The 19,028-nt window shown below is 36.6% G+C and overlaps 1 long non-coding RNA gene across 1 annotated transcript; it reads left to right on the top strand.

Annotated features, from left to right (window-relative positions):
- The first annotated feature begins 9,211 nt into the window (after positions 1–9,211).
- On the top strand, positions 9,212–18,694 carry LOC122357429. Its single transcript, XR_006252478.1, has 4 exons — positions 9,212–11,349; positions 11,425–11,566; positions 12,222–12,389; positions 15,932–18,694. It is a non-coding gene; the product is annotated as an uncharacterized LOC122357429 (long non-coding RNA).
- Positions 18,695–19,028: the final 334 nt, after the last annotated feature.

Below are 19,028 nucleotides of genomic sequence, written 5' to 3'. Positions count from 1 at the left end.
TAGTTTCATAGTGTGTTTCATTGTAGGATACAGTATGCGGATGAATACTGTACATTCTTAAATATAGTAGGCCAACTGACCTTTCGCCAGGAGTTTGATTGACAGGTGATCTGGCCAATCGTGTTGTTAAACAAACCACAGGCGAGCAGATTACCGTCAGTGGACTTGAACTTGGAAAATGGTATGAACTGATACCTTCTGATGTTCATTCGCGTTTATTTCATGCTATAACTGGTAAAGATGAAGAGATGATGGCTTGACCTCTTTGCTCCACGATGTATTTTTTACTGCGTGAGAACGTGCGCTGTGATAGTGGCTTGTCGGACACGGTCTTTACAAAAGGTCAGTTGGGTTCGGTGTTAAAAATTAGCGTACTGTGCTGCACAGTATACTGCATACTGCTTTCAGTCTCTGTGTTAATGTGTGTGTGTGTGTGTGTGAGAGAGAGCGGGACAGGCTATCAGCAGCGTGATGGAGTGATCAAAATGTCTGGCTTCCCTGGGAACTCAGCCTAGTGTGAAATTGACTTTGTACCTTCATCCTCCATCACACACACACACACACACACACACCTCGTTAACCTGCCACTTTAATGGTCCTGTATATTGGTCTCTCTCTGACAACATTACCCATTCAGAATGATGAATATGTGTTTATATACATTTACACTCACAAACATGAGTCCATGCATGTGTATCTCAGTCAATTACCAGCGGTAGTTGAAACAAGAGCTCATTTGAGCTGCGGTTTTGCACTTAAAACATATTTAGGCTTAAATGTGCATTTGTATTTGCATGCAAAATTTCCATTTTAACATAAGCTCCCATTCTGTTTAAGAATAAAGCTAGAGCGTTGCGTATTTGTCAATCACACTGATAAATGAAACGGGTGAGGTTTCTTTAGTAGTAATAATAAACGAATGTGTATTAATAACCAGATTTATATATTCATCATCAATAAATCCACTTTATTTAAATCACATACATTTAAACTAATTGGATATCATTTATTCCACAGTTAAAGCACATTTTTAATGATAGTTGTTTTTTTTTCACATTTTGAGTCTAAATGATTTGAATAAACACATTTTGAAAATGTTTTCATTTAAATAAAATCAAATAGATGCAAATAAATGTCCTGATTTTCTGAGAAATGCTGCCCGTTTCTTACCCGTTTCATTTAGGCTTGGCTGACAAATATATGTGCCACATTACGCTTATTAGTTTGTTTATGCTAAAACTGCGGGATACTAATGGGTGGAAATTTTTAATGCAAATCAAATACGTAAAATATTAAAATGAGGTATTTTTTGAGTGTGGGTCTGTTTTTAGGTTGGTGCCGTGAGGGTTGAGTGTGTGTAGAAATGGGAGAAGTGCATGACTGTTAACTTCCCACTTTGTGTCCCCCGCGGGCCGTTTGCCTGAACACATCTCCTCCGGCGCACCGCAGCTTATCGTTCAAACACAGAAGACTCTTTTGCTCCAGTGAGGCATTGCTTTATTAGACATGTTACGTGAGACGCCCAGAGACCAGAAATGTCCTGGCCTGTACTGAGCACACTAATACCCCTAAGAAAAACCTTAGAGTTTCAAAGATAAAGTTCATCTGAGGTACAACAAAGAACATTTGTCTTTTCTTTTTTTTTTTTGAAGTCATTTAAACTAAATATGGTTCATGTGTTGCTATATAGTCATTGAAACAAGCCAGGAAAAAAAAAAAACTTTAAGGTCACATTCACCTCAATATCACAGAAGGGAAAATTAAGAAATTCAGTTTTGCATCAAGAAAATGAAGCCTGTTATTTTTAGACCTTTAATATTTTAGCAGTTAGATGCTATTCTCACTGCTGTAAATGTGACAAACTGATTTTGTTCTTCTTCGTAAGACCCTTTGGAAACGATGTACACATTTTCTGAATGTGTAAAAGTAATATACACTCATGTTTCATTCATTCATTTATTATTAATTATCATTATTACTATTAGTAATTCCCAATATGGCCATTCTCATTATATTGTTTTTATTATTATTATTATTTTTGAAGTCAACATGAATTAAAAATGCAGTAAAAGTAAATATGTATGAATAGTTAAATATTAAAGGTATTATTATTATTATTTAATGCAATTTATTTATGTATTGGAAAAAGCTCAAATCTTTCTAACTACATTTCTTTTGATTGAAATGTACATTTCCAATGAAATATGACACACACGTGTTCTTTTGGCTGGTTTTGTGAAATTAACAAAGTCAGTTAAAGTTCTTTGAGGAACATAGAAAGTTCTTCTCTGGCATCAGACTGCACCCTTATTGGTTCTGAGTGGATGCTTTATTTTAAGAGTGAATCCAGTAAACAGATCTGCGTGCTACATGCATCTAGAAAGGAAACTTCAGCGGGCTTACTTTTTAAATTCAGTTTCTTTGTCTTTCTTTAATCTGCAAAATCATTGTGATCAGTCATTTTCTAATTATTGCTTATTATCGCAATGAAAAATTGGTTTTATAAGACTTTTTGAACACAGAAAGCGAAGAAGTCATTTGTACCGCCACTCAAAAGCCTCCTCGGAGTAGATGAGAGCGTCTCGGGGCCAGTAGCTGTCTGAACTGATAAACTAAAGTACATCGTGTATTGCTGGAGACAGAAAGACAGAGAGATTGTGTTTATCGTGCCCTACAGAGTTTATCATGTTGGCGGTGATAAGAACAAATATCCATAATCTTCCTCTGGATGGAGCCCAAAAAGAAGAGAGACGTAACACAAAGAGAGGGAAGAAAACATGGACTAACTGCTATTGAGTGGGAAATGGATTTTGTTCGGATTCATTTGTCAAGCTCCGACCTGGAGGAAAAAAAAACAAAACAAAAAAATCACACCGCTTCCTCTGTATATAACTCATATAAGTAACTGAATGTCTGTTTATAAAAATGAAGAAAATATACAATCAGTGTTTTGTAGTGTATATATTATTATTATTATTATTATTATTATTATTATTAATATTCTTTACTTACTGCCCTATGCAAGAAAACTACTTCAGAACTGATGAACAGGTGCCTGTGATCTTGCAATGATGAGGTCATCGCTCACGGTCCAATGAGGAAAGAGAAAAAAATAAACATACATCTGTCATGTATAAACAAAACGTCCTTGTGTCTTTACATGATCCTTATTTCTAGGTTTTATTTATTGTATTTTATTAACTGCACCATGTGAGTTTGTGTTCTGAGATTTATTTGGCAAAGGATGCATTGAAAAACAGGTATAGAAAAAAAATTGCTATTTAAATCTCGCCGTGCATCGGTTAAATGCTTGAAGTTTTCCCTCAGAACAATCATTTTAAAAGTCTAAACAAAGTATATTTTTTTGTTTACATCAGATTTGAATTTCTTATTGATTTAGGCTCAGATTAGATTTTCTTATTGATTTAAACTCAGATTTGAATTCCTTATTGATTTAGAGAAACCGCGTGTGTTTTGGCACGTGTGCAAAGGATTAAGTACAACTGATTGCAATTTGCTCAATAATTAAATGCACATGGCTTGATAAGCTGAAACTGATATACTGACAAACTCTAATCATTTCTTTTATTGTTTCGGCCATCTCATGCAAAACGATGCAGTTCAGTTGTGTTCAAATAGTCAAAAATATGTTATATGCCATAAATATCTGACATATAATGTATGTTACACTTATAAATATAAAGATGCTTAAAAGGATCTTCACGAGAAGAACCATTTTTGGTTCCACAAAGAATTGTTCAGTCAAAGGTTCTTTACAGAACCTTTCTTTGCCAGAAATAATAAAAGGTTCTTCAATAAAACCATTTAGACAAAAATTTTTCTATTGTTCTTATAGCCTTGTATAACACCTTTATTTCTGAGAGTGTAAGTTACAGTTACAAAGGGGCACCACATTTTATGAAACTTTTCAGACTTTTTTAGGAATTTTGGAAAGCTTTTACCAAATTTAGAAGCAAATGTGGAGTTTGTCAGGCAGGAACATCACAACCCTAAATGGCAACCGCTACAGCAGTGCTGTATAAATACATTTATATCAGAGCTTTACATTTATCTTTAAAAATGTGGTAGATGTAAAAATCCTTGTCTTTCACGTGTTGTGGAAGAGCAGTAGGGAGGTAAGGATGTATGGTGGTGGTGTAAGTTGAAGATAACACAATATGTGAAAATGAACTGGCCGTAACACATTTCTACAAAATAAATGTACTGCATGAATGTTCAGTTTCTTTTTGTACTACATCACTGACGTTTTTCAGCACATTTACTGTTATCAAAAATGTGTTATAAACAGACAGAAGAGACATTCTTGTATAGCGCACAAAGAGGTCTGCCAAACCAAAAAATAAATCAACCGCATATAACAAATATGAAATATAATTGCACATAACAAAATACAATTTGCATATAACATGAAACTAAATGGAATATTCATATGACACATAGTTCTATGGCAATTTTTAACAACATTTTAAGCAGTGTGGCTCGCTCCACGACAAAAGCCCTTTTTATTCTGGTAGCACTGGCCAAGTCACTGACACACAGCTTGAATTAAATATTTTAGAAGGGGTCGTACATTTTGAATGTATGCAACGGAGCCGAGAACAGTTGAGACGCTTGCAATTACCGTTTATTGTTAAGATTGTTTTGAAAAATGTGCCAAAGCAGCCGAGAAACACTGTAATTACAAAGAAACAGCGAGTAACATCAGAAGCAGGAAGAAACTTAAACATATGCTTTTAAAATTTACCCTAATAATCTTTATTTACTTTTTTTTCTTTTTGACTAAACGTAACATCGCCCTTTCCACAATTTAGCATTTTTTTGTCATCTTACGGTGATGCTCTACATTGAATCTTGTTCGTAAGGCTTGCATTTTGAGATCCAAAAAGCCGTTGTCACGTAAATTAAGCGGCAAAGCCCAAAAAAGTCCCGTATAGTTTTTCTGCCCCACAGAGACCCCAGCATCTCTAAAGTTTCGAAAGATATCTCAACAGCATCTCAAACTTTCACAATTCCGAGATTTGATCTCAAGCATCTCTCATCGATTTCATCAGAGACCAGATCATTTGAGCCGGTATCCACATGTAGCCTACTCTTAATGTGCGTCAACAATTGCCTCATCCGAGTCTATTTTTATTCCTCAAAAGAAATGTTAAAAGAAACATCTTGTAACCTCGCAGAAACTTAATTGAGAACTCCATTAAGCCTCCAGAGATGTGATAGAACGACCTCGGTGCCCCTCTGGGGAGTTACGACAAGAAAAGACGACAAGGATTTGACAAATTAGAGCCCGTGTTGAGAGGCGAACCTTTTTATCTGATAAAACCAGACGGATGCGCACGCTCACAGCATCAAGCTTTCCACAGAAGCGTGCTTCACCTCCGTAAAGAGACATTAATCAAACAATCAGCATCTATCATAATTCCTGAAGAAGAATTATCACATTAAAAATATTCTCAGGCAAATCTGGCCTCTTTATTACAGTCAGCCTCCCTCCAAAAATAACCGCTGCTGCCATGGCAACAGCTGCTTCAAAGTAATAACAGTAAATAGCTTTTATTGTGACTGTTTTGAATGGGCAGTTTGCGGGAGGCAGTTTTAAGCCAAGCAATTATACTCTGATAATAAGATTTGGCCTCAGATTCGGCCAGCGGAGGACTGGACACATACACACACGCACTGCAGGCGCTTTCTTGTGTTTATTGTCGTTTCTCTCTCTCTTTCTCTTTCTGCGGCTCAGTATAATTTATTGTAATAATGAATTGAATGTGACAGCATCTCAGCGTCGGCGCTAGAGAGTGAGGTACACCCCGGTGTGGGTAAATGAGCGCTTGTGACTATACTGAACAATCACCACCATTTCTTCTGTTTAGCGATTTTGTTCTCTTGGAGAATATGATATGAGAGCCATGAAAATAAATGCTTAATGCTAAGAGACGTATGCATGTTTTTTTTTTTTAATTCTCTCTCTTTCTTCTCGGGCAGCCGATCAAAGTGTCGTATCTAGCAACAGAAACGAAAACTTGAAACTTTTGGGCATTCTGATCTTTTTTCATGAATATGGGTCCTGATCACATTGCATTACGGTTTAGAAAGAGGGGAGAGCTCTACTGGTCAAACTTGGTACTGCAACAAGATTCATTCTGCCAAGTTTTTTTTTCTTTGTTAACTAAACTGACACAAACTACAATATTAAAGAAAACATCATCATATATATAATAATAATAATAATAATAATAATAATAATAATAATAATGTACCTTTGTGTATTTCTGGCCACATAAGAAAATTTTGTAATATCATAATTATGACATAAAAAGTCTTAATTGCAATTACAATATTCCATTATCGCATAATTTTTAATTTTTTTCATGTTTTCATAATTCTGACTTTTTAAATCGTAATTATGATTTAGTGTCTCATCATTTTGACTTTCTTTTCCTCATAAATCGGACATTTTTTTATTTATTTGACTTCAAATGGTCTCACAATTACTTATTAAATAAAACCCAGAACTATTTCCTAATTATAAGTTAATATGTCATCATATTGACTTTTACTATGAAGATTATGATTCTTTATATCAAAATGTAGGCGTATATCATAGATATCATTTCATCCTTTTTTATCATTTTATGACTTTTTAATCTCTTTTTTTGACTTAGCATATCATCATTTTGAATGTTTTCCTCATACGTATGACACAGCATATCTTAATTGGTAATCCTGATTTTCACTATCTGTAAGCGTATTTCACAAGCGAGCTTGACAGCACAGGCTAAAGTTTCCCGGTTCATCCTACAGGTAAACCCGAAAGCATGTTTTCTCACACAGGCCATGACAGCGATCCCGGCCGTACATTTAGATGTTAAAGGGCTCTTGGGATACAGCTGTGAAAGTTATTTTTGTGCTATAAATGCTCTTGGTTCAGGCATCTGAGGGAGAGGAGAGTGGTGGGCGTTTGCCTCTGTTAGATCATATGCTGAGCTGTCAAGAGTAGGCGCAGGTTGGCTGCACTTCAGATTGTGTCTGAATCTCAACTCACTTACGGTAATTATGCTCTGTGCGGGAAATGTTTGCCGTGGCTTCTTGCACAAGTGCATGAATAACGGGCACACACACATTGAAGCGCATGTTCTCACATTCTGCCCCCTCACACACACATATTCTTGTGGATTTTAGGATAACCCCACTCACACACACAGTCAGCTACCCACGCGCAGAAGACAGCTCATATGTCTCCTTTCTACTCATTTCGTTAAATTGCATCTCCATGGCAACACTAGTGCATATGCATGAAACCACATTAATTTATAATACAATGCATATTTCAATAAGATCCATAATGCAGCAGAAGATGTGTCAGAAATCGCATTTTCCTAATGTTTTACAGTACGTGAGCGTGTTTGTTTCTGACGCTCTGTTGCTATCATGTGATGCAACGCGTAGCAAAGCTCCATAAACTCTGACAGTCGCAGTGAGTCCGTAGTAACGGTTTCCCTGGAAACCACTCTGAAGTGAATTAGCAATTAAAAGTGCTGAGAAACCCCCATCGGTGAATAGGACCTGCATATTGTGTGGGGATGGACGTGGCTTTTATTAGCAAACAATGAGGAATTGTTCTGTGATTCTGAGCAGTGAACCACCGTTGCCGTTTTATGTTTTCTGTGATTTCCTTTGCTTTATCGGGTTGTTCTGTGTGTCATATGATTATTGTGTGTAGAATCGTGTATATATATATATATATATATATATATATATATATATATATATATATATATATATATATATATATATATATATAAAGAAATTGGTGATCATTTTATTTTTGGACAGATCTAATTATTTCAGAATTAATTATACAGAAACATCGGGTAACACACTGAACGAAAAGTGAAAGTTTGATTTTTGTTTTTAAATTGTAAAGATTATTAGAACGTGCTTTACAAGAAAATTAAGATTAAATTAATATTTTTTGCTTAATTTTTTTTAAATCATTCTTTGTAATGTGTGTGTGTGTGTGTGTGTTTTATTGTTCTGCATCCAATTTCTGAGTGAAAATCATACACCAGATTTTCAGTGTGGAAAAAGTTTTATTTTGTAAAACATATTTTAGTAATCTGTAAATATAATTCAATAATTACAACTTTAGTTAATTTCGTTAGCTGGTTAGTTAACATATATACATATATAATTCTGCTTGCGTAAAAAAAAAAAATGCGATTTTATGAGTTATAATTAAATTTCATATAGACATGCATATTACATGAAAGTGATCACTGAAGTTATTCAGAGTACTAATATTAAGATGCTTGTTATATTACAGAAGGATGTTTTAGCTTTATTGGCTGCAACATTAGTTTTATTTGTTCCTCTTGAGTACAGTTTGCACTTGTTTAAAAAGTGTTCAAATAATGCAAACAAAATAAAAACTAAATCAAACAATAAAATAAAATAAAATTGCTTTATTTAAAGGTGCCCTTGTTACACATATTGCATGCACTTAATGTTTTAAAATTAGTTATGCATATTTATATCAACTTAACCCTGAGACAAACCCTAATCCTAAAATATAGTAAACACATGTAGTTAAGTAATATTACTCATTATATAAATGTATAATTACAGTGTAACAAGCATGCCTTACAATAACATAATAAACCAATAAAAAAACAAAAGGGCATGTCAAAAGGTCAGCAATATCATTTTGAACTAAAAGGTCAGCTAAACTACCAACCAACATACAAAACCATAGAGAAAAGCATTTGCAAAAAAAAGCATCTCCCGCTCTTCAGTTTTCTCTCCAGTGACTAACCATAACTCCCTGCGCTTTTTTATCACTACTTTTTATTCCTCCTTTATGTAATGCATTAAAATGACAAAGTACACATGTATCTTGAATGAACACAGTCCATTATTTCTAATGATGATTTACAGCTTTTGTTAAGTACTTGGTTTGGAGCAGAAGGGCCGTTATGGTTATTTGATGATGGTATAGTTTATCTAAAGCTAGTTTAGTGGGAGATTATGCATGAGTGATTCTTTCTATCTCTCTCTCTCTCTCTCTCTCTCTCTCTCTCTTTCTTTCCCCTCCTCCCTCACTCTCGGAGTGATGCTGTTACCCGGGCAACAGAGCTGGAAACAGCAGCATCAGTAGCAGAGATCAGCTGATTGCCATGCCGTTCACATGAGCGTGTGATGAGAGACAGACACGTTGTATCCTTCACAGTTGTCCTGATGATGCTCTGAAGTGTTTGCGACTGTGTCGTTCTTTTGTAATAAATAGCATTCTGTCTGTATTTGAGTTTTTAATATGGAGTATTTAATATATTGAAGTCCATTCTGTTGTCCATCGGTCTCCAGGGAACCAGAAATGAATGCAGTGTAGAGTGACTCTCCATGAATATATATGTGGCAGCCTGTCAGAACATCACTGAAAACAAAGCAACCGGCTGAAGAAACATGAGTGCCACAGCGCCAGTGTGGGGGGTTGCTAGGATGATAAAGCTGGTTGCTAGGTTGTGCTAGGTGATTATTAGGCTGTTCTGACTGATTGCTAGGTGTTTTGGGTTCTTAGATTGTTTCTAAGATGGTTGGTAGGGTGTACTTGCTGGTTACTATGGTTGTTAGGGTATTTTAATTGGTTGTTGGATTGTTGCAGGGGTGATTGCAACAGGATTTCAACAGGGTGATTCTGGTTGGTTGCTAAGGTGGTTGTCAAGGTGATTGTTAGGGTGCTCCTTCTGTTTTGGGTCCTTTAATTGTTCCTAAGGTGTTTGTCGTGGTTGCTACGTAATTCTGGCTAGTTATTAGGGTTGGGATATTTTGGGTGGTTGTTAAATTGTTGTTATGTGTTCTGGGTGGTTGCTAGGGTATACTTGCTGGTTACTAGGGGGCTTGTAGGGCAATTTGAATGGTTGTTTAATTGTTGTGAGGGTGATTGCAACAGGATTTCAACAGATTGATTCTAGTTGGTTGCAATGACTGTTTTGGGTGGTTATTAGGGGGTTCCTGCTGGTTGCTTGGTGGATTCAACTTTGTTTTGGTTGGTTGTTGGATTGTTGGAGTTTTTCCAGGTGGTTGCTAAGGTGTTCTGGTTGGTTGCTAGCTGACCATTAGGTTTGTTTGTTGCTAAGGAGTTCTCGGTGGCTTCTGTGGTGTGGTGTTGTTTTTGATGTTTTAGGTGGTTGTCAGGTTGTTGCTAGGATATTCCAGGTGGTTGCAAGATAGTTATTAGGGCGTTTGGGGTAGTTAGGGTGTTCTGACTGGTTGCTAGGCAGATGTTAGGGTGTTTTGGGTGTTTGTTACAAAGGTGTTCTGAGTGGTTGATAAGGTGTTCTGGCTGGTTGTTAGGGGAATGTTAAATGTTTTTGGTGGTTGTTATGTGACTGCTTATGTGTTCAAGGTTTTTGTGAGGGTATGCTAGCTGGTTGCTTGGTGGTTTTAGGGTATTGTGGGTAGTTGCTAGGTGGATGTCAGGGCATTTTGGGTGGTTGTTAGGTTGTTGTCAGCATTTTCGGAATTGCTGGGATGTTGTTGTTGGTTGCTAGGCAGTTGTTTGGATGTTGTTGTTGTTGTTACGGTGTTTTGGGCTATTGTTACTTTTTTTGCTGTGGTGTTCTGTTAGTTGCTAGGTGGTTATTAGAGTGTTCATGTATTTTAGATTGTTGAAAGTGTATTAAAAGAAGTTGCTAGGATGTTCTGTCTGGTTCCTAGATGGATGTTAGGGTGTTTATTAGATTGTTGTTAGATTGTCCAGGGTGGTTGCTATGTTGTAGCATGTGAAGGTATTTTGGGTGGTTGTTGTATTGTTGCTACTGTGGTTGTTAGGGCTTTTGCAGTTGTTGGGGTTTTCTAGGTGGTTGCTAGGTGGATGTTAGGCTGTTTTGGATGGTTGTTACATTGTTATTGAGATGTTTAATGTGAATACTTCAGAGTTCTGGCTTCTGGCTTGTTACTAGATGGTTGTTTACTGTCTCTATAATATTAGTCATGACTGAGGTTCCTTCTTTAGTATAAGTCTATCGGATTTTAGTACCCATTTTAATGCCCATTAGGAGATTTTAAATTATAAATCTATGTTTATGCCTGTTTGTAACATGCACTTTTTGATGAAAGCACTAGAGGTCACTGTTTCCTAATAACTGGCAACAGTTTCAGTGGAGGAGCTTGGTGTGTGATTTACAGTCATTTGCATGAAGCAGCTCAGTGCATGAAACTCAAATGAGAAATGTGGGCCATTATCTCAGAGGTGACCCTCGCCGCAATACTGCTGTGATGTGCTAAACTGTAACAAAGCATTTATAGTTTCCACATTATCATTCCAAACAGGTGTGTTAAGTGGTGCAGATGGTGATGTAATTTGGTGCAATGTAAAGAGCTGAAAGCTTATGATCACAAACAAAGTGTTTGCATTCAGGTGGCGTATGCGCTCAGCAGGGGCCCCTGGCTCTCAGGTGGGGGTTTGGACCCGAAAACACCCCTGTTCTCGTTTACAGCAACAGAAAGCCTGAGTGATGTCAAGCAGCTCGTCTCACTGTGAATTAAGGTAATTGGATAGATTAGAACATTTCATACATAATTGATCGTTTCACGTTTGGTGTTTGCTTATGTGGTCTATTGACATTTGTGCGATGAAGCGGAATATGACACATCTGAGCCAGTATTTTAATAAAAGAGAAACATTAAAATCATGCACTACCTCAGGAGATCTCCATTTATAGGAAGATTAAAATAAATAAATTGACAAATATCAAACAAATTTAAGCATGCGTTTTTTTTAATTAAAATGTTTTTTGTTTTTTTTTAGAAAAATTATATGATATTTTGAATAAATAAAGCCTTTTGGACTATTATTATTGTTATTATTATTATTATTATTATTATTATTATTATTATTGCTATTAGTAGTAGTATTTTGCATGAAACTAATTAATTGGCACAGTTCCCCACAAAATTACCATTTAACTATATAAAATGCTTATTTGGCCTGAAACCTTGTCACAATACAACTAATTCTAACCTGAATTGTCCTAAAATAGCTGTTATTTATTTTTATTTAGTTATTTTTTGCTGTAAAGTGTGACCTAGACTCTTCTTGACAGGTTTCTAGATTCACCTGATATGAATGCAAGAATAACATCCCCATCTGCTGTGGCTCCATGTTTTATTTATTTGCCTCTTCTGCTGCTCATGTCACACAGGGCATCTACTCATATGAAAGAGGGTGTAATTGTGAGATTTAGTGGTCGAGCTAAACTCAGAACTGATGAAGTGGAGCATGAGAACTGATTGAATCATGACTGACAGCATTTGGAATGAAGGTTCCTGGGGTCGGTGCGTCCCGTCCTGAGGGTACAGACAGCCTTCAGGTAAAGCACAGACACCACAACACGAACACACACACACACACACACACACATACATACACATGCATTACAGAACCAGGACCGGATAATCAGGGCAGTGGCCCCAAAAGTGTTTTGAATGTCACTGCAACCTAAGTGCAACACTTCTCAAACCAAAGATTTCACAAAGAAAGAAGTTTGGTTGGTTTAAATGATGGCAATAATAGATATACAGTTAAATCTGAATACAAACCTAAAGTCCTGAGGAATGACTGTAGTGTGTGTGTGTGTGTGTGTGTGTGTGTGTGTGTGTGTGTGTGTCGTTGCAACTATTGATTAATTGATTGAAGTGAAGGAGCTCTGGGTTAATCCTGGCACCTAAAGACACTATTTCTTTTCTACTGCTTCGATTTCTGTCCCTCCATCTCCACTTATTGAATAACACATCTAGTTGATTGTGGCCTTGCATATGCTTAACGCTTCATATTTTTATGGGACCACATAGATTTTTCTCTCCTCAGAGTCACTACTGGATTAATGTCTTTGGTTGTGCACAATTAGACTCAATGGTTTTCAAAAAGATTGAAAAATTATTTTACACATTATAACTGGTTCAAAAGGATATGTAATCTGTTTTTTATCACTTTAGTATAGATTTTTAGACTTTTAGTTCAATGAGTGTTTCCCCTGTGTTACTGTAGGTCAGTGATGTGCGGTTGCATATGTTTTGCATGAGTTATATTAAATTAAAGCATATTTTTATTAAATTAAAATACTAGCCAAAAGTGGGCAAAAAAATCGAAATATTTATTTTATTTTATTAATTTATTTAGAGCAGATATTAGAATGATTTCTGAAGGATTATGTGACATTAATGATTGGACTAATAATAGTAAAAACTGTATATATTACATTTTACAACATATTCATATAAAGCAGTTGTTTTAAATAGTAAAAATGTTTCACAATATTACTGTTTTTACTGTATTTTACTGTATAAACTAATTTCAAAAACATTTTTAAAGAGTGGAATTATTCCCAGTACTACTGGTGTAAAAAAAATGTATAAATTCTACAATAGTATATAAATAATACTAAAACAACACTGCTAGCACAAAAAAATACGTGATGAGTTGCATGTTAAAATCCTTAGGGACCGATTGAATCTTTAACCGTTATGAGTAATAGCAATAGTGATGCCCACCTTAGAAAACACAAGTAGTAAATCATTAGGGTTAGTGTTAGTTTGCCATGTCAGTCTACTCTTTCTTTTTAACCTTTAAAATTAACTTGTCCGCCTACAAGCATATGAGCTCTGCATCAAAATGGCAACAAAACAAAGAACCTTTTGGCCCATGTTTGCATGTGACTTCACCAAAGAAAATCTTTCATCTTATCAGTCCAAAACTGTGCAGGCATTGAAAATCCAAGATTTCAAACCGTTACGTGAGACAGAAACCAATAAAAGATTTGGTATATTAGTCTTCAGATTTTGCTGATAAGAGGTATTGCTCAGGGAGAGACGGGGAAAATCAGAGAATGCAATTAAGGAAAGATCAAAATTGCATCTGAGCTTGAGGAAGGGAAAACCTTATTTATCAGCCAAGGAGACGGTGTTTGGACGCCCACAGTTCTCGCAGGAACCATAGAGCATGTGTGTTACCATACTTCAGAGGCACAACAAGACATTTGCATCTAGTCGCGCAAAAAAAAAAACAGCTCCTGTGGGATTTAGGCGGAAATATAGAAGCTGGAATTAGATGAAGACATACACCAAATGCGCTTTCAAATGGGTTTCAGTAAATCATCTTATAAGGCTGTTAAAAGCTGAACAAACGTGTCCACACGGTCCTAGAGGAATATCAGATTGAAAACTGACATATGTACTTAGTATTGTCAAGATAGCATGAAGGATTTCATTGGTTTACGACGGCACGTCTCCTGTATTCCTCAGAGTTACTCAGAGGGAAATAGTGAGTTTAAATATCACATGCTCACTCCAGCAGAAAGGTGTGCAATGCTCAGAGCTCATGCATTTTAAATATATGACAGGATTTAAGAAGATATTGTTCACCCACACGGAACGTTCATTTTCAGCTTATAGTTAGAAATTTCCCACTGCCAATCATTTTGAGCTATTTGCTTCATGATACATTACAGTTCAAAGGTTTGGGGTTGGTAAGATTTTTTAATGTTTTTTTTTTTTTTTTAAGTAATGTCTTATTTTCACCAAGGCTGCATTTATTTGATTATGAAGTAATACAGTAAATTTACTGTAAAATACTGTAATTTTGTGGAATATTACTAGTATTTTAAATAAACGTTTTTCTATTTGAATATATCTTAAAAATGTAATTTATTCCCGCGATGCAAAGTTGAATTTTCAGCATCATAACTCCAGTCTTCGCTCCCGTGATACTTAAGAAATCTTTTTAATATTGATTCGCTGCTCAAGAAACATTTCTGCTAATTAGCAATTAACAATTGTGCAGCTTTGTATTTATATAATTTGTGATTTTTTTTTAATTCAAGATTGTTTGATGAATAGATTTTTAAAACAATATGAAACGTATGTGTTGTCGCTTTTTAATTAATTTAATGCATCCTTGATGTATATATGCATTTATGTCTTTCAAAAACAGGTTCATGCAGTTCTTTCCCGATGGAATCCCAAACTGACAACATGCTGTCGAGCTGATACAAAATATAATGAAAACTTAAACATAAACACGCACACTAAATTCAAAGTCTTGCTGCTTTATGTAAGGAAAAAAAATAGACATTATTCACTGATAACGTCGTTGCAACTATCAAAGCTTATTCTCAAATGTACATTCTCAGACTTTACACCGCCAGATGTTGTTGTGAGACGCCACATACACACCGTTAGCTCTTGCATCTTGTAATTAACTTTTTATTGTGTTGTTTATCTTTTGGAACTGTTGTCAGTTTACGATTTAAAGAGAAACTTGCTTTCCGCAGAGGAAAGAAAGTCATCCAGCTTTTGTTTTTTTTCCCTTGTTTTTATTTTTTATTGTTATTATTTTTATTATTATTTGCCATATAGCTTTTGAAGACATTTAAAAATAACATTCCAAAAGGTGGTTTTGCAGCAATGCCATTTTGGGAACCATTTTCCAGTCCTTAAATGACCTTTCGGTAAACCTTTCCTAAAAGAAACATCTTTTTTTTTTCTTTATAAAGAACCTTCTGTGGGATGGAAAGTGTCTTTGTGGAACCATCAAGGCCAATAAATAACTTAATTTTTAAGAGCAGCCTACATGAGCGTGATTAAATGATGAATTTTATTTTTTAATTGAGCTGTTCCTTTAAGGATATATTTGAGCTCATTGATCTCAGACTGGTTGTTAGGCTAATAACTATGTGACTCATTGCACTTTTTATATAATGCGTCTGTGTGAGCGCTACAGAGGAACACCTCCTACTAACCTCGATCGTGTTGCAAAGGTAAAGGATCCAAATAAAGCATGTTATTAAGAAGCAGCGCACCTGATAATCCCACACAACCTCATAAATTCAAATCAAACCCTTCTGTTGTGTTCCAGACGCCCTCATCTCATCGAAAACGCCCGGAAGAGCGCGGCCCGTGGCGTTTCGTTGGTCAGCGAGGAGCTCTGCCGGAGTCTGTCTGGCACTGCGGGTCGGACGCCCTGTGCCAGCCCCGACATGTGCATAACCGTGTGAAGCTGAACACCTGAGCGCTCGTGCCAGATCTGACGGGCCCGGTGCTCGCATAAGATCGTGTTTATTTTCTCAAGTGCGGAGCGGCGCGCTCGGATTCCAGGCGACTGTATATAATCATTTTGACTCGCTGCACCAAAAGACAGCGTTTGACCACCGCTTTATCCGGGGGAAGAGCGAGCCTCATAAATGCAAGCCTGTTTTCATTTCGGAAGATCACACTTTTGAATTACTTCCACTGAGGCGGCGAGGCAGAACTGGAGCGTTGTCCTCTAATCGAATTTACTCGAAACGCCGCCCGTTTTGTTCCGCGAAGTCAAACATTAGCGTTCTGCCGGGAAGGCGTTGCGAGGGAAAGGTCCTCGGGTAACGCTTTGTTATGTAGCCTGCAGTCCGAGCGCGAGCATTTTTCAGGTTATTCGCTCACAAGCAGGCAAATTCCAGCCTGCTAACTGCTTCAGTTAAATGCCATCATCACCCATGCGGCCTTATGGGACACTTGATGACTCAAACGGAGATGGCGGGCTTCGTGACACAATAGCGCTGCGGTTATGAGAGCTGAATGCAAATGGGAGACGAAACTGAGAGGAAAGAACTAACGCAAAACACAGTCGCACGACTAATTCGTACGTGTTTTACGAGGTGGTTAATTCTGCAGGATTCGTCTCAAACCCAGTGGCGGATAGGTTTAGGGGTTAGCTGTAGGTCATTCACGCAAATTGGCCACACGCAAAACACATACGACTTCTTACGACTTTCTACGATTTAGCCATCTAGTAAATTATGTAACGTGCTACCTGGGAAAAAATTTGGGTAACCGAACATTTTCAACAAATAGGCTAGATGACTTTAACAGGAACATTAGCAAAAGGTTCAGAAGGCATTCATGTTAAATGGTTGGATCACCCATTTGATCCAGTCAGTCAGACTGTTTGTGATTCAGTTTGATTCGTTTGGACTGTTTACTCACTTACTGAATCGTTTCCAGTGGTTGCTTGCATTGAAATAATAGCAGGATACTTCATAACAGAACACACAGAGCACCAGATGAGGTGGATATTACCTACTGTTCATTTTAGGAAACAAAATTTGTGAGCAACAAAGCAGATGTGTAGTGCACACAAGTAAAAACAATTTCTGCACAAACCTTAAAACCTATCCATAAAGGTATACGTATGATGAAAATTATGAAAAGCTAAAAACATCCCTGCTGTCGTTTAAAAAAAAAAAGGATGCAATATGCATGAATATATGAAACATTAGCATGCTACATTCTGGGCACATTATGTTAGTACTCGCAGGTTTATATTATCCTCTACATAATAAAAATGGTTATTTGGCCTTTCTGATACAATTTTGTGTGAAAATGCCTTTAAGTCTCCGGTGAGGAAAAAAAGAGTCAAGAAAACAATATTACAAGTTTTGGCTGACATTTCCAGTGTGATGGTGATTACTTCTGGTTCATTCATCACACTTGAAATGTAAGGTCATGCTCAATGCATTGCAGAGTGGGACACGTGCACATTTTGGCAAACGCAGTAGGTCACCTGGGCATTTCATGCATATGGAAAATTTGCATATTAAGTACGGTATATACCGCAGAAACAGTATTATGCTATTCGGAACAATAGCAAATGTCACCAAGAGCAGCAAAAAGCTTCTTTTTGAAGGTCAGAACGATATTGTAAGGAATGGACCCCACAAAATAATTGTCATATTGAAGAACAATTAAATTTAACATTTAAAATTGGCTGAACGCAAACCCATGCCTTTGACATAGCATCACTTGAAACACAGAAACGCTGTTTTTAAAGCAACGCCGTGTTGCATCAAAAGCTACCGCTCTTATGCGGTGTAGAAAGTGTATTTGCATTGACAAACATGCTTTGGCATTTAGCATTACACTCTCATCAGTCTTCTTGGGGCCGCGGGCTGACATGGCTGCCTTTTTGCTTTAAATATTTATGCAGAATCTGGAGGGGACATGGGAGCAATTAGAAATTCATCATCTGGACCTGATCAATAGCTAATACAGGTTTATAAATAAAATGCTTTTAAGGGAAGTTACATCCTCGCCCGTTTGCTTTCGGCAGACAGACACAATTAGTCCACAATGCAGCCATTTGCAATTAAATTACTGAATATCTGGATTGGCATGAGTGAGATTTGTTCATTCGTTGTTGTTGTTGTTGTTGTTGTTTTTATAGACGATGCTGGGAAAAGTTATTGGCTGTCTCCTATTTTTATATTAGCATTGCGGGATCTCATTGTGTCTGTTGGATTATTTATGTATGAATGCCACCCAAGCATAAACAAACATTACGAGGCAGATTGGGTCATAAAATATTATTGAACGGCATTATGTTTATTGCAGATTTCCTAGATTAAGATAAAGTTTGCATTTGGTTATATGATGCAACTTGCGCCCGCACACACACATATGGGCTGTTTTTACTGCGACACCCCCAGTTATTGATATCACAGGGGGACGTCAAATATTCTGGCGATAGAGGGCTTGGAATAATGATGTGTTTTATGTGGAAATCTTTTTTTTCTGTATTAAAATTGCATAATTAAACGGCCTGGTGTCTGTTTAGGTTTTTAGAATACATCCCCTGACAAATTTATGATTAAAATCTAGGTGTAATTATTTCTGGATGTGTTTCTTCCAAAAATGGGGACTCAGTGTGAAATATTCATGCCATTTTTGGGAGTCATTTTTAACCCGATGGCTTTCTTGGTCATTGAATTCTGTGTTTCATATTGTTCGTACGTTGCCCTGAGGAAGTAATTTATCTTTAGTTACCAGGTTTCGGGATTTTATGTGCAAAAGCTGCGTAATAATACTTATTTGCATATTCCTATTTGAGTTTATGGGTTTAAACAGCGGATTGGAAAAGACAGGACACAAGCAGTGTTAATAACTGCTCATCCATCTGTGAGGATGTTTATCATTATTAA

This window comes from Puntigrus tetrazona, chromosome 14 (genome assembly GCF_018831695.1).
Source record: "Puntigrus tetrazona isolate hp1 chromosome 14, ASM1883169v1, whole genome shotgun sequence".
NCBI classification, from domain to species: Eukaryota; Metazoa; Chordata; class Actinopteri; order Cypriniformes; family Cyprinidae; genus Puntigrus; species Puntigrus tetrazona.
The sequence above is the reverse complement of the archived record's forward strand: the minus strand, read 5'-3'. Positions and strand labels throughout refer to the sequence as shown.